This window comes from Otolemur garnettii, unplaced genomic scaffold, assembly GCF_000181295.1.
Source record: "Otolemur garnettii isolate 467f Iridium unplaced genomic scaffold, OtoGar3 scaffold00013, whole genome shotgun sequence".
In the NCBI taxonomy this organism is placed as follows: Eukaryota; Metazoa; Chordata; class Mammalia; order Primates; family Galagidae; genus Otolemur; species Otolemur garnettii.
In genome coordinates this window covers 14,372,123-14,384,934 of record NW_003852408.1, presented here as the reverse complement: position 1 = coordinate 14,384,934, position 12,812 = coordinate 14,372,123, and the positions used below count along the sequence as shown (strand labels likewise).

The following is a 12,812-nucleotide window of genomic DNA, read 5'->3' as shown; positions in this document are numbered from 1 at the left end:
TGGGCTAATCACTTGAGCTCAGGAGTTCAAGACCAGCCTGAGCAAGAGCAAGACCCTGTCTCTAAAATATAGCCAGGCATTTTGGCAGGTGCCTACAGTCCCAGCTACTCAGGAGGCTGAGGCAAGGGAACCACTTGAACCCAAGAGTTTGAGGTTGCTGTGAGCTATGATGCCATGGCACTCTACCAAAGGTGACAAAGTGAGACTCTGTCTCAAAAAAAAAAAAAAAAAAAGAACATTTGCACTAGAATGTTCATCACAGCTCAATTCACAACCATCAAGATGTGGAGTAATGCCCATCAACTCATGAATGGATTAATAAACTGTAGTACATGTATATCATGGAATCCTGTGTAGCCATAAAAAACAAAGACTTTACATCTTTTGTATTAATCTGGATGGAGTTAAAGAACATTCATCTTAGTAAAGTACCACAGAAATAGAAAAGCAAGTGTCCAATGTATGCAGTACTAACATGAAACCAATACATAAACAACTATATGCCCACACGAGAGAAAAAACACAATTAAACTCAAGGGGGAAGTAGGAGGAGGATGGGTATGTTCTCACCTAATGGGCACACTGTAAGGTTACACAGCACCAGCACACTCCCTTGGCAAAGGGCTCAAATGCATCTGGAACTTTACCTAACAAATGCAAACAATGTAACCTTATCATTTGTACCCTCATATTCATCTGAAATTTAAAAAAGCAAAAGAAAAGCCTGGGCCCAGGTAGCCTAACAGGTGAATTGTAGCAAACATTTAAAGAGGAATCAATTCTTCAAAGACTCTTGCAAAAAGTGGAAGAGAAATTCATTCTTTGATGCCAAAACTAAAAAAAAAAAATTACAAGAAAAAGAAAACTACAGGCCAATATTTCTTATGAATATAAATGTAAAAATCCTCAACAAAATATTAGCAAACTGGCTCAGTACCCGTAGCACAGTGGTTACGGTGCTGGCCACATACACCAAGACTGGTGGGTTTGAACCCAGCCTGGGCCAGCTAAACAACAATGACAACTGCAACAAAAAAATAGCCAGGTGTTGTGGTGGGCACTGTAGTCCCCACTACTTGGGAGGCTGAGGCAAGAGAATCATTTAAGCCCAAGAGTTTGAGGTTGCTGTGAGCTGTGACACCATAGCACTCTACCAAGGGCGACATAGTGAGACTCCATCTCCAAAAAAATATATATATATACATATATATATATGCAAACTGAATTCAGAAACATATAATAATACATATAATAATAAGAATTATACACTATGATCAAATGGAATGTATCCCAGGAATGCTAGGTTGTTTTAACATCTGAAAATCAACATACGTAATATACTGTATCAAAAAAAACAAAAACCACATAATCATCTTAAAAAGGATTTGATAAAACCAACACCATTTCATGATTTAAAAAACACTCAACTATCAAGCTGATAAAGAGCATTTATAAAAAATTCATGCCAATATCACACTTAGTGGTAGAAGATTGGATGGTTCCCCTCTAAGATCAGGAAGAAGACAGGATTTCTTCTCTTGACATTCTAGTCAATACTAACTGGAGGTTCTAGTCAAGACAAGCAGACAAAAAATGAAATAAAAGGCATCCAGGTTGGAAAGGACGAACTAAAACTATACTCATAGATGCCATCATTTTGTATGTAGAAGATCCTCAGGAATCCACCAAAAACTGTTAGAGCTAACTAATGAGTTCATTAAGGACACAAGATAAGTCACCAATATATAAAAATCAACTATGTTGGGCAGCACCTGTGGCTCAAGGAGTAGGGCCCAGCCCCATATACCGGAGGTGGTGGGTTCAAACCCTGCCCCAGCCAAAAACTGCAAAAAAAAAAAAAAAAATCAACTATATTTTTATACACTAACCATAAGCAATCTGAAAATAAAATTAAGAAAACAATTCCATTTTAAACAGCCTCAAAATGTAAGCTAAATCACTTTTTAAAAACCTGTACTATGAAAGCTACAAAATGCTATTGAAAGAAATTAAAGAAGATATAAATAAATGGAAAGAAATCTCATTCTCGTGGATTAGAAGACTCAATATTATTAAGATGGAAATACTCCCTAAATTGATCTACAGACTCAGTGCACAGCCTATCAGAATCCCAGCTAGCTTCTTTGTAGCAATTGACAGGCTGATTTTAAAATTCCCTCAAGGGGCCTAGAAACACCAAAACAATTTAAAAAAAAAAACCAAGTCAGAAGACTCATACTTCCCAATTTTGAAACTTCTGAAAAAAAACAGTAATCAAAATAGTGTACTACTGGTATAAGGAGGTGTGTGGGTATGTGTATCTCAAACCATAGAATAGAATTGAGAAACCAAGATAAATTTTTACATCTATGGTCAACTGATTTTTGACAAGGGTACCAAGGTCAGTCAGTGGAGAAAGGATAGTCTTTTCAACAAACGGTATTGGAACAACTGGATGATCACGTAGAAAAAACAACATTTACTCATACTCATGTATAAAATACTATATACTAAATACCTCATACTATGTATAAAAATAAATTCAAAATGGATGAAAGACCTAAATGTAAGAACCAAACTATAAAACTTTCAAAAGAAAACATAGGAGAAAAACTTCATAACCTTGGATTTGGCAATGAATTCTTAGATATGACACCAACACCAAGCCAATAAAGAAAAAACAGATAAATTAGACTTCATCAAAATTTGAAATTTTGTTGCTTCAAAGCAAAAAAGCAAGCCACAGGATGGAAATAAAATATTTCAAATCATATATCTAATAAGGGACTTATTTATTATATATAAAAAGAACACAACTCAGTGGAGGGGGCAGGGTGTGGTGAGGTAAGGAGAGTGCCAGCGTGGGGTTCCCCGGAGCCATAGTCTGCTCCAATTAAAAAAAAAAAAAAAAAAAAAAACACAACTCAATAATAAAAGAAAAATAACTCAATTTAAAAATGGACAAAGACTCTGAATACACATTTCTCCAAAGAAGATATACAAATGACCAATAAGCACAGGAACAGACACTCAACATTATTAGTCATCAGGGAAATCAAATCAAAACCACAGGGAGAAACCAATTCATATCCATACAATGGTTGTAATCAAAAAGTATGATAACAACAAGTGTTGGTGACAATGTGGAGAAACTGGAACCTTTGTATGTTGCTGCTGAGGATGGAAAATGGCACAGCTATATTATGAGGTTAATTGTGTCCCTCCAAAATGTATATTAAAGTCCTTACCCCCAGTACCTCAAAATGCGACCTTATTTGAAATAAGGTCCCTACAGAGATAATCAATCTAAAATGAGGTCATTAGGGCCAGCCTCAATCGAATATGATATGTCTTTATATAAATCTGGACACAAAGACAGACACAGAGGGACAATGATGTGAAGACCCAGGAAGCATATCATCTGAGGACAGAGGAGTAGAGTGATGCATCCACAAGCCAGAAAACTCTATAAAGATTACCTGCAAACCACTGATAGCTGGGAAGCGGCTAGAAAGGATCTCCTACTGGTACCAGGGAGAGCAATGCCTAGCCCACAGCTTAATTGGACTTCTAGCCTCCAGAACTGTAAGACAATGAAGTCCTGTCGTTTTTAACTCACCAAGTTTATGGTACTTTCTTAGGACAGCCCTAGAATACTAACATAAACTACTCTGTAAGATAGTCTAGCACAGTGGTTCTCAACCTTCCTAATGCTGCGACCCTTTAATACAGTTCCTGTGGGTCGCAACCCCCAGGTTGAGAACCGCTGGTCTAGCAGTTCCTCAAAAAGTTAAGCACAGAATTGCCACATGACCCCACGACTCCACTCCTAAGAATTAATATATACACCCAAGAGAAATGAAAGCATAGGCCAAAATAAAAACTTGTTCATGAATACTCATGGCAGCATCAGTCATAATAGCCAAAAGGTAGAAACAATCCAAAAGTCTACCGACTGATGAATGAGTAAACAAAATGTGCTAGACTCGTATGACGGAATATTATTTCACCATAAAAAGGAAAAAAGCTATATGTAATATAAATGTACCATGAACACAGTGCTAAGTGAAATAAGCTAGGCATGAAGACCATGTATACGAAATCTCCAGAATCGGCAAATATATCAAGACTGAAAGATTAGTAGTTGCTTGGGGCTGGGGCAAGAGAGATAGAGAGACTAAAGGATGCTAGCTAATGGTCACACAACTCTGTGAATCTACAAAAAATCATTGCCTCATAGGCTTTAAATGGCTATATCATACAGTATGTAAATTATGCCTCAATAAAGTTGCTACAAAAAAAAAAAAAAAGGAAAGAAAGTCTTGTGAAGAAAGCACTGTGAAGTACTTGGCATTGTGCTCAGTGCTGACCAAGAGAACAAGGGCAGAGATCGATCTCCAGAAGCTATAGACCAGTGGTTCTCAAATGTGGCTGCTAAGGAGATGCATGTGGGAAGTTTTATTTTTTTTAATGTATTAAGATATAATTTACATATAATAAAATGCATCCCTTTTAAGAATAGAGCTTAATGAGCCCTGACAGGTACATATACCTGAAAAACGGCCACAACTGAGATAGAGACCATTTCTAGCCCCCCAAGAAGGTTCCTTCATGCCCTTTTGCCCACCACCCCCAATTTCAGGCAACTGCTAATCTTCTCTTGCTCATTAGAGTTTTGCCTTTTCTTGATTTTCATAAAAATGGCACCATCCAGCATGTGCTCTTTTTGCATCTGGCTTCTTTCACTCTGCAAATGTTTTTGAGAAAAGTTACCTGAATTGCTGTGTTTAACAATAATCCATTCTTATGGCTGAGTAGTGTCCCACTGTATGATGATATCAAAATTTCTTTATCCATTCACCTGTTGTTAACTATTTGGGTTCTTTCCAGTTTGGAGCGATTGTGAATAAAGCTGCTATGACTATTTGTATACACACCTTTTTGTAGACACGCTTTTCTTTCTCTTGGGTAAATACCTTGGTGTGGAACGGCTGCATTGTACAATAAGTGTATGTTGGTCTTCTTAACCTGCCTCCAGGGTGCTTGTACCCTTTTATGTTCTCACCACTGGTTACACTTTTAAAAATCCTACTGCCTAGTCAATACCCCAAACTAATTAACTCAGAATCTCTGGAGGAAAGAACCCTGGCAGCAGGCTTTTTAAAGCACCCAGGAGAATCTATTAGAGACAGGCTCTCAAACCACTGCTAGAGGTCACCAATGCCATGAGACAGGCAAACCAGCAAAAGACATAACATTTCTCCTTCATAATTTCCTCACTTTTCCTTGATAATAGAGAGAAAGAAGAGAAGGGAAAACATACAAGTGTCTTGTCTTGAAACCACCACTGTCTGTAAACTTTGTTGGTCTCTCAGATTCTCCCCACCTTTTCTGAGGTAGGAGAAGGCAGGAGGAACAAAACATAAGAATTTAACAAATAAATATTAGTAACTTCTTGACCATTTGATTTTGAGCTTAGCATTTTAATTAGATTACCATTCCCAGGGCTCACCAAAACTCTAGAAAATAGGTCCTACTAGAATCACCATATTACAGATAAAGAAACTGGAGTTCAGAGAGGTTCAGTAACTTGCCTGAGGTCACACACCCAGTCATTGATGCAGCTGGGATTTAAACTCAGCAGTCAAATGTCCATGGCCAAAGAGCACAAACACCCCACTAGGCTCAAGGCTATCAACAATTTCTGAGGCCATGAATCTCCTCCCACCCAGCTATTCTTGGCGGCAGAATACAAGCCTCCAAACCAACTGTAAAGGAGGGCTGCAGGTGTGTGCAATGTGACTGAAAGGTGGGGGTTAATTATGGGATTTCCTTTCCTTTCAAGCTTAAAGGATGAGATTTAAGCCCTTCTGGTACAGGGGAGGAGACCCAATCATCACTGTAGCCCCCTCACCCCACCCCAACTGGTACTTGTGACAGGGAAGCGCCGGGCCCTGGAAGGAGAGCAGGAGAGAGGTAAGGAAGGGGTCAGTGGGCGAGAGAGAGCCGCCTCAAGTCTGAGGCCTGGGTGATCTGCCCAGCAGCTGCCTGGCCCTTTCATTCAACCCTCATCTGACCTGAAGCAGACAAAATCCATCTGGCTGGAAGGCGTCACTGTTGGCAGCTGGAACTGCTATTTCAAAACACGGGGCAGATAAAGAGCGAGGAAAGCATTTCTCAGAAACGTACCTGGGCTTTAGGGGAAAATGGGTGTCTGCCACACAGGAGCTCTCTGTACTATCCTTGCACTTTTCTGTAAGTCCAAAACCACTCTGAAATGAAAAGTTTACTTAAAGTAATAAATATGTACATAAGATGGACCTTGGGGCTGCAGAGTCAGAGTGGAGATGAAGGAGACCAGTAAAACAGAAGAAAATCTGCTATGTACACATACACAGAATACATGCGCTAAGATAAAAGCAGGAGACAAATCCTGGGTCATTCATTTACAATCCTCAACAGGAGAGAAACAACTGGTGACATATAAGGACCCCAATGAAGGATAAGGGTGGGAACTAAGAACCCCAATAAGGAGTGTGGGTGTGAACTAAGGGAGGCTGAGAATCTCCTTCTTCCAGGAAATGTAGGGGACAGCTGATGAGTGGGGCTCCCATGAACTACAGTGAGACTCCAGTTATCTGTGCCAGGCCCTTCTCTCTAGTGTCCTCTGGCTCACTCGCAGGCGCTAGTTCTCCTTTCCCTTCCCAGCTGCTCCCCACCAATTTATCCCAGGGCTGCACAAGTATCATGTGGAAAGCTCGTGTCCCAAGGTGCCACTCAACAAGCTGGCTACCCCCACTGGGCATCAATGTGGGATCTATAAACTGGGGGGCATCCCGTACCCCACTCACCCCACAGGACTGCAAAGATGAGTGAAAATGCTTTGTGGATTACAAGTTCTGTGTAGACAAAGGTGATTAAGCATTCATAGCAGGTCTGCTCCTAACAGCCCAAAAAGCTGGAAAGAACCCAAATGGCAATCAGCAGTGGAATAGATAAATGAATTGTGGTTTCTTCACATAATGGAATATAACATAGCAATAAAAAAGAACAAACCAATGCAACCCGCAAAAACGCAGATGAGCATCCCAGACATAATGTTGAGTGAAATAAGCCAGACACAAAAGCAAACATACTGTGTGGTTCAATTTATATGAAGTTCAAGAATAGGCAAAACTAATCTCTAATGGTACGAGTAAAGATAACAATTACCTTTGGGAATATTGACTTGGAGGGGAGCAGAAGGACTGTCTCTGGGCTGCTGGGAATGTTCTAGAATCTAGATCTTGACAGGGTTCATATACAGTATGAATTTATCAAGATGTACATTTGAGTTATACATACTCGCCAGTATGAGTTATACCCGAATTAGACAAAGAGAAACAATTAGGATTATTATTTGAGGAGCTGTCTATGTCAGGAGGTAGGGAGACTTTTTAAAAGGAATTACTTCTTTCTTGTTCTCATCCACCCCTTCAACTTCCCGCTAAAGCATATGTTTCTCAACATCTCTTTATTTCGACATTTTATTCCCGTATTGGCACCCCTACTAAGGACTACTTACTATTCTAGAAGCTGGGGTGCAATCTACATGTAGGTAACATCAATTATGAGCCAGGTCCCAAGGCTCCTCCTCTACCAACATGAGCATTCTCCTCTCAAGCAGGTCCACATGGCAAAGAGCTGCACAGAGCACCTGGGCTCCTTTCCAGAAGGAGCCTATCATTCCAAGAAAGGATAATGGTGCCTACTTCATATACCAACATGCAGTTACTCCTCCACAACCCAGTTCATGTAGCTAGAAGGCAGCAGGGGTAGGGTTTAAACCCAGGTATGTCTGATCGCTATACACCTGCCCCTCTCACCACTCCCGTGCCCTCCCAGCAGCCAGGTCAGCACTGCCCTGTCTCTGGGCAGCTGCCGTAGTCAGCCTCCAGGATGGCTCCATTGATTCTTGCCTCTTGGTATGCAATCCCTTTAGTAAGCTCTTCCCACATTGAGTAGGGCTGACCTGCGTGACCAATACCGTATTGTAGAAATAACAGCCTCTCCCAAGGCTAGGATATGAAAGATATTGTGGCTTCTGCCTTACTCTCACTTAAATCACTCACTGTAGGGAAACCAGCCGCCATATTGTGAGGACACTCAAGCATCCCTACAAAGAGGTCCAAGTGGCAAGAAACTGAGGCTGTGGCTACCAACAGCCAGCACCAATTTGCTACCCACATGACAGAACTACCTTGGAAGAGGATCCTCCAACCCCAGTCAGACCTTGAGAAGACTGCAACCCCATGAGAGACTGCTGGCCTGAACCAGCCACCTAAGCTATTCCCAAAGTCCTGACACCCCCCAGAAACAATTTATTATTGAGATAATAAATATTTATTGCTGCTTTAAGCTACTAAATTTGGGGGTAATTTCTTACATTACATTACTATGTATAAATAATACAGCCCCAGTGAGAGCCACAGCTTCACGCTGCATGATGAGTCTGAAGGTGGCATGTTAAGGGACTGAGAACCCGCCATTTACTAGGGGTGGCCAGAGCAGGCCGAACTGGAAAGCACTGACATCAGCAAGAAATCCCCAGTGTGTGGGAGAAGAACTGTGAAAAAGAGACCAAGCACAGCACAGCCGGTTTCCTAGAAATTTCTCACACATTTCATCCATCTCAGTAAGTAAAACCACGTGTTCCCAGTTACTCTGGCCAGAACCTGGGAGTCATCCTCAAGCCCGTTCTCTCTCTCACACCCAATGTCCAATCCATCAGCAAGGCTCTGGCTTTCCACAGAAGGTAGCCCAGACCCAGACCCTCCTTGCTGCCTTTCCTGCAAGCGCCATGGGCTAAGCCACCACCCTCTCTCACGTGAGCAACATCAGCAGGCTCTTGGCCTATATCCTGGCTCTTACCCTGGTGTCGGCTCAAGACCAGAATGGCCTACTCAAAGTAGAAATCAGATCAGGTCTCTTAGGCCCAAACTCCCCAGTGTTCACTAGTGTCCAGTCATGTGGCCTTCTTTCAAGCATGACCAGCTCTAAGAATAGAGGAATGTCTTCCTCAGGGCCTTTACAAGTGCTCTTTCCCTCCCTTACATCACCATGTGACATCATTTGGGTCCCACCTCTCACAACACTTCCTCCAAGGAGTCTCATAGGGCTAGGTGAGCTGAATCCCCCTCTAACTCAATGTTCCTTTCATAACTGTTTTGCCTACTGTGCCCATCTCCCCTCTTAGAATGTAAGTCCCATGAGGGCGACAGCCTTATCCATCTTGTTCACTTGGAATAGTGTCTGGCCCATAGGAAAACCTTAATAAATATCCATTTGATGAGTTCTCCCTAGAAGCAGGGGATGGACAAGATGACTCCCAAGTTGACCTGGCTATAAGATCCAGAGTGCAGAGCTCTGCTGTGGCTCTGGGCTTCCAGTTGCCCTTCCCAACAGGAGAAAAAGGCTGGGCGGTGGTAAGAGCTGTGGTTTCAAAGAAAGACTCACCAGCTGGGAGGAGCACTCACCACCAGCGGGTCCCATTTCCTACAGAGGAAAATCCTATTCAAAGCCCATCTGTCTGGCCATTGCCTCGCCAGCCTACCCTCTCCCCTCTTGGCTGGCCTCCTTAGCTGGGCAGAACAGGATTGCTGCATCCTCCTAGCACATGTGAGATTTGTCAGGCTGGCTACATCCCCCAACATTCATCGGAGGCATCCCCCTGTCTCCATGAAGGAGGCTGCTGCACAAAAGGGGCTATCTTCTGTCCCATCTCTCTTGGGCTCTCCAGGTCACCCAGGCCCCCTACTCAGACACTGCACTGCCAAGATATTTATCCCCTCATCCTCTCTAAATATATCTCACTGCTGCCCAGAGATGAAAAGCAAAAAGATACAGGGCAGGTAAGAATAGAGGAATATCTTCCAGGAGACAGAGAAGGACAATTAGAAAGAAGCATAAAGGCCCAGAGACAGAGAGTGGGTGAAGAATTACACTGTGAGACCTTGGGGATGTCACTCTACCTTGTGGTGCCTCCACCTCCTTATCTGTAAAACAACATGATCTTTTGGCCAATGTGTTATGCTCTTGTGGAATTAAAAGAATAAAATCTAATAACGTATGCAAAATGCTTTCTAAGGCCTAAAGCACTTGTACAAATGTTCTAACGTTCATTGCTATTAAGAGAAAAAGGCACAGGAAGGGCAGTAGGAAGGGGGGTAGACTGAGGAAGAGCAAGAAAACTGGAAGGTTCTGGAGTTAAGGGTGGGAAAACTCTGCTCCAGATAAACAGAGCAAGGAGAGAGAAGCAGAAACTCATTCTCCATCCAGAGAAGACAAGATTGAGAGAGCCAGAAAGGGCAGAAATGTCACCACATAGATGCTCCTTCTGCAAGCCAGACCCTTTGTTCCTCTGCTAGGTGAGCACTCCGAGCTGGAGTCCACAGGTGGGGAGACGCGCTCTGGCAAAGTGTGGGCACCTGAGGCTTAAGTGAAGTCTCTGGGGAGGAAGCGGATTCCACCCAGAACTGCCTGATCCATTCAGTACCCCTGCCCCAAGGTAACACTTGGCCCCCAATGCTCCCAGCTGACAATCAACAATCACAATGTTTGTGCGCACCCACTGTGTGCCAGGCACTGGGCTGGGCACCTCACACACGTTATCTCATCCACTTCTCATAACAACCTTATGAGGCAGGCTTCCTATTCCCATATGATGAAACAGAGCCCCAGAGAGGTACACAGCTTGCCCAAGGTCACCCAGCAATTAAGAAGCAGAGCATGAGATGCACCAGGCAGGCTGTGACTGCTCAATGAATGCTCCTTTTGGAAGCCTTTTCCATCTTCCTTCTATTCACAGAACTGGTCAAGTGTGAACAGCAAAAGTAGAGGGTTGAAAGGGCAGGAAGGGAACAACAAAAACAGAAGGGGCAGACATTGGCTGCAAGGAAAAGGTAAGGAAAGACATTTCTATCTCTATGCAGAGCTATGTCACTGAACAGGAAAATTTTCTTCCCAAACTCATAAACCACCCCAAGTTTTCCAAGAAGTTGATCTATCACCCTGGGTCTAACCCTGAGAGGATGCAGTAGGGGTCCAGCCAGCCTGGCCAGCCAGGACCCCACTCACTATCCCTCCAGTCTTTGTGTCTCAGTTTCCCTCTCCCACCAAGCCCAGACAGAAAATACTGAAGGGGAAACTGAGGATCAAAAGGGAAGCTGATCAATAAAGAAGGATGGAACAGTCTCTCAGAGGGCTCCAGACCCTTCCTCACCAAAACTCCACTGTCCCCACCTACTCTCTTCTCCCACCCTAAGGGTCCAAAGGCGGTGGACAGTTTTCCTAGGTTGGCAGACTAGGACCAACTAAAGCTCTGCATGGCCCGCGGGAGTGACTGAAATGTATCCCCCTCCCACTAGTCCCCACTCCCCCTAGAGAACTAAGAGAAACACCTTCAAAGGCCCCTCCCTCCGATCTGGGTCCCCGCCAGCCACCTTCTGCAGTCGCCTCGACGGCGCGCCCAGCCCCCTACCAACCCCTTGCTCTCCAGCGCGCCCCGCCCCCGCCCCCGGTGCCTTAGCCTTCACCTTGACCTGGGCTAGCTTCCTGGCCTCGGTGCTTTGCATAAACAAAGAGAGGAGGAGGGACGACTAGGGCGCCGCCCCCATTCCACCGCCCCCCACCCCCCCCACCACCGCGCTGCGTTCCACTCCAGGACCCCAACCCAGGCGCGTCCCAAGTCCTCCGAGGCCCCGCCAGCTTGCAGCCCCTTACCTTGGCCTGGCATTTCCGATGACAGGAGAAGCTGCAGACTGCAAGAGGGTGAGACACAGAAAGAAAGTTTTAGCCGCGAGGTATGAAATGGAAACTCCGCGAAATCTCCTCCCACCCCCGCCCGCAATCCGCGCTCGGGAGGGAAGGAGGGATAGAGGGAGGGAGGGGAGCGGCTGCTGCTGCTCCGCCGGGCCTGCGGGGCGGGAGCGCCTGGGCCTGCGAACTCGCGGGCGAGGAGGCACTGGCCCCCAGCGCCAGAGCCCCTCTGGGCGCGGGAGAGTGCGGGGAACAGGAGGGAGGCTTTCCCGCTGCACCCGCCAGGGGCAGAGATAGCCAGACCCAGACCCCGCACCAGCCTCTCCAGGAATAAGGGAGCCGTCTCCCCTTACACATATAGAGCCGACAGGCATACAACACCCGCCAAACAGAGCACACTCACTGTCCCCTCAACTCCCGAAAGACACAGGCCCAATTCAGGGTGCAGGAGAAGGCCCATACAGACACATGTCCACACAGTCAAAGGCACACTCTCCCAGAACCACTCCCACCCATAGACATAGCTACATACATACACACACACAAACACACAGCCTCACACATGCTCATGCCCAGGAGACCCTCTGACCCAGATCACCCACACACACAGTTCCATGAGAGACCCTCAGAGCCCAGATGCTCACACAAAATTCATGTGCATGAGTACACACTACACACACATGAAGACTCAGAAGCTGGAATCAAATTTCCTATCAGGTTCCCAAAGCCTGGAATATCCCCAGCCCTGTCATTCCACCCCCAGGCCCTGGGACTCCACCCAAGGATTTGATGACCCCCTCCCCCAGCAGGTCACATGGGTGGGGTGAGAGGTCTCCTGAGCTGATTTCTATGCTGACTTGGTCTTGTTGGCTGCCCAGGACCCACTGAGGCAGGTGGGTCCGGGGCCCTGGTTAGAGAACCACCGCAGCCAGCTGCCCCCTTCTCTGGGACCTAGGGCGTCCCACCCTCTTCCAGCTTTGAGCCAACCTGATTCTCAGCAGAATACAGAAGGAGAG

The 12,812-nt window shown here is 45.0% G+C and overlaps 1 protein-coding gene across 1 annotated transcript in view; it reads right to left on the bottom strand.

Moving 5' to 3' along the window:
- Positions 1–11,817, bottom strand: part of TNS1 (tensin 1) — a 174,578-nt gene extending 162,761 nt beyond the window's left edge. Inside the window, exon 1 of the mRNA XM_012802263.2 lies at positions 11,761–11,817. The gene's annotated coding sequence lies outside the window, so the exon portion shown is untranslated. The remainder of the gene's footprint in view (positions 1–11,760) is intronic.
- Between the last annotated feature and the right edge of the window lie 995 nt (positions 11,818–12,812).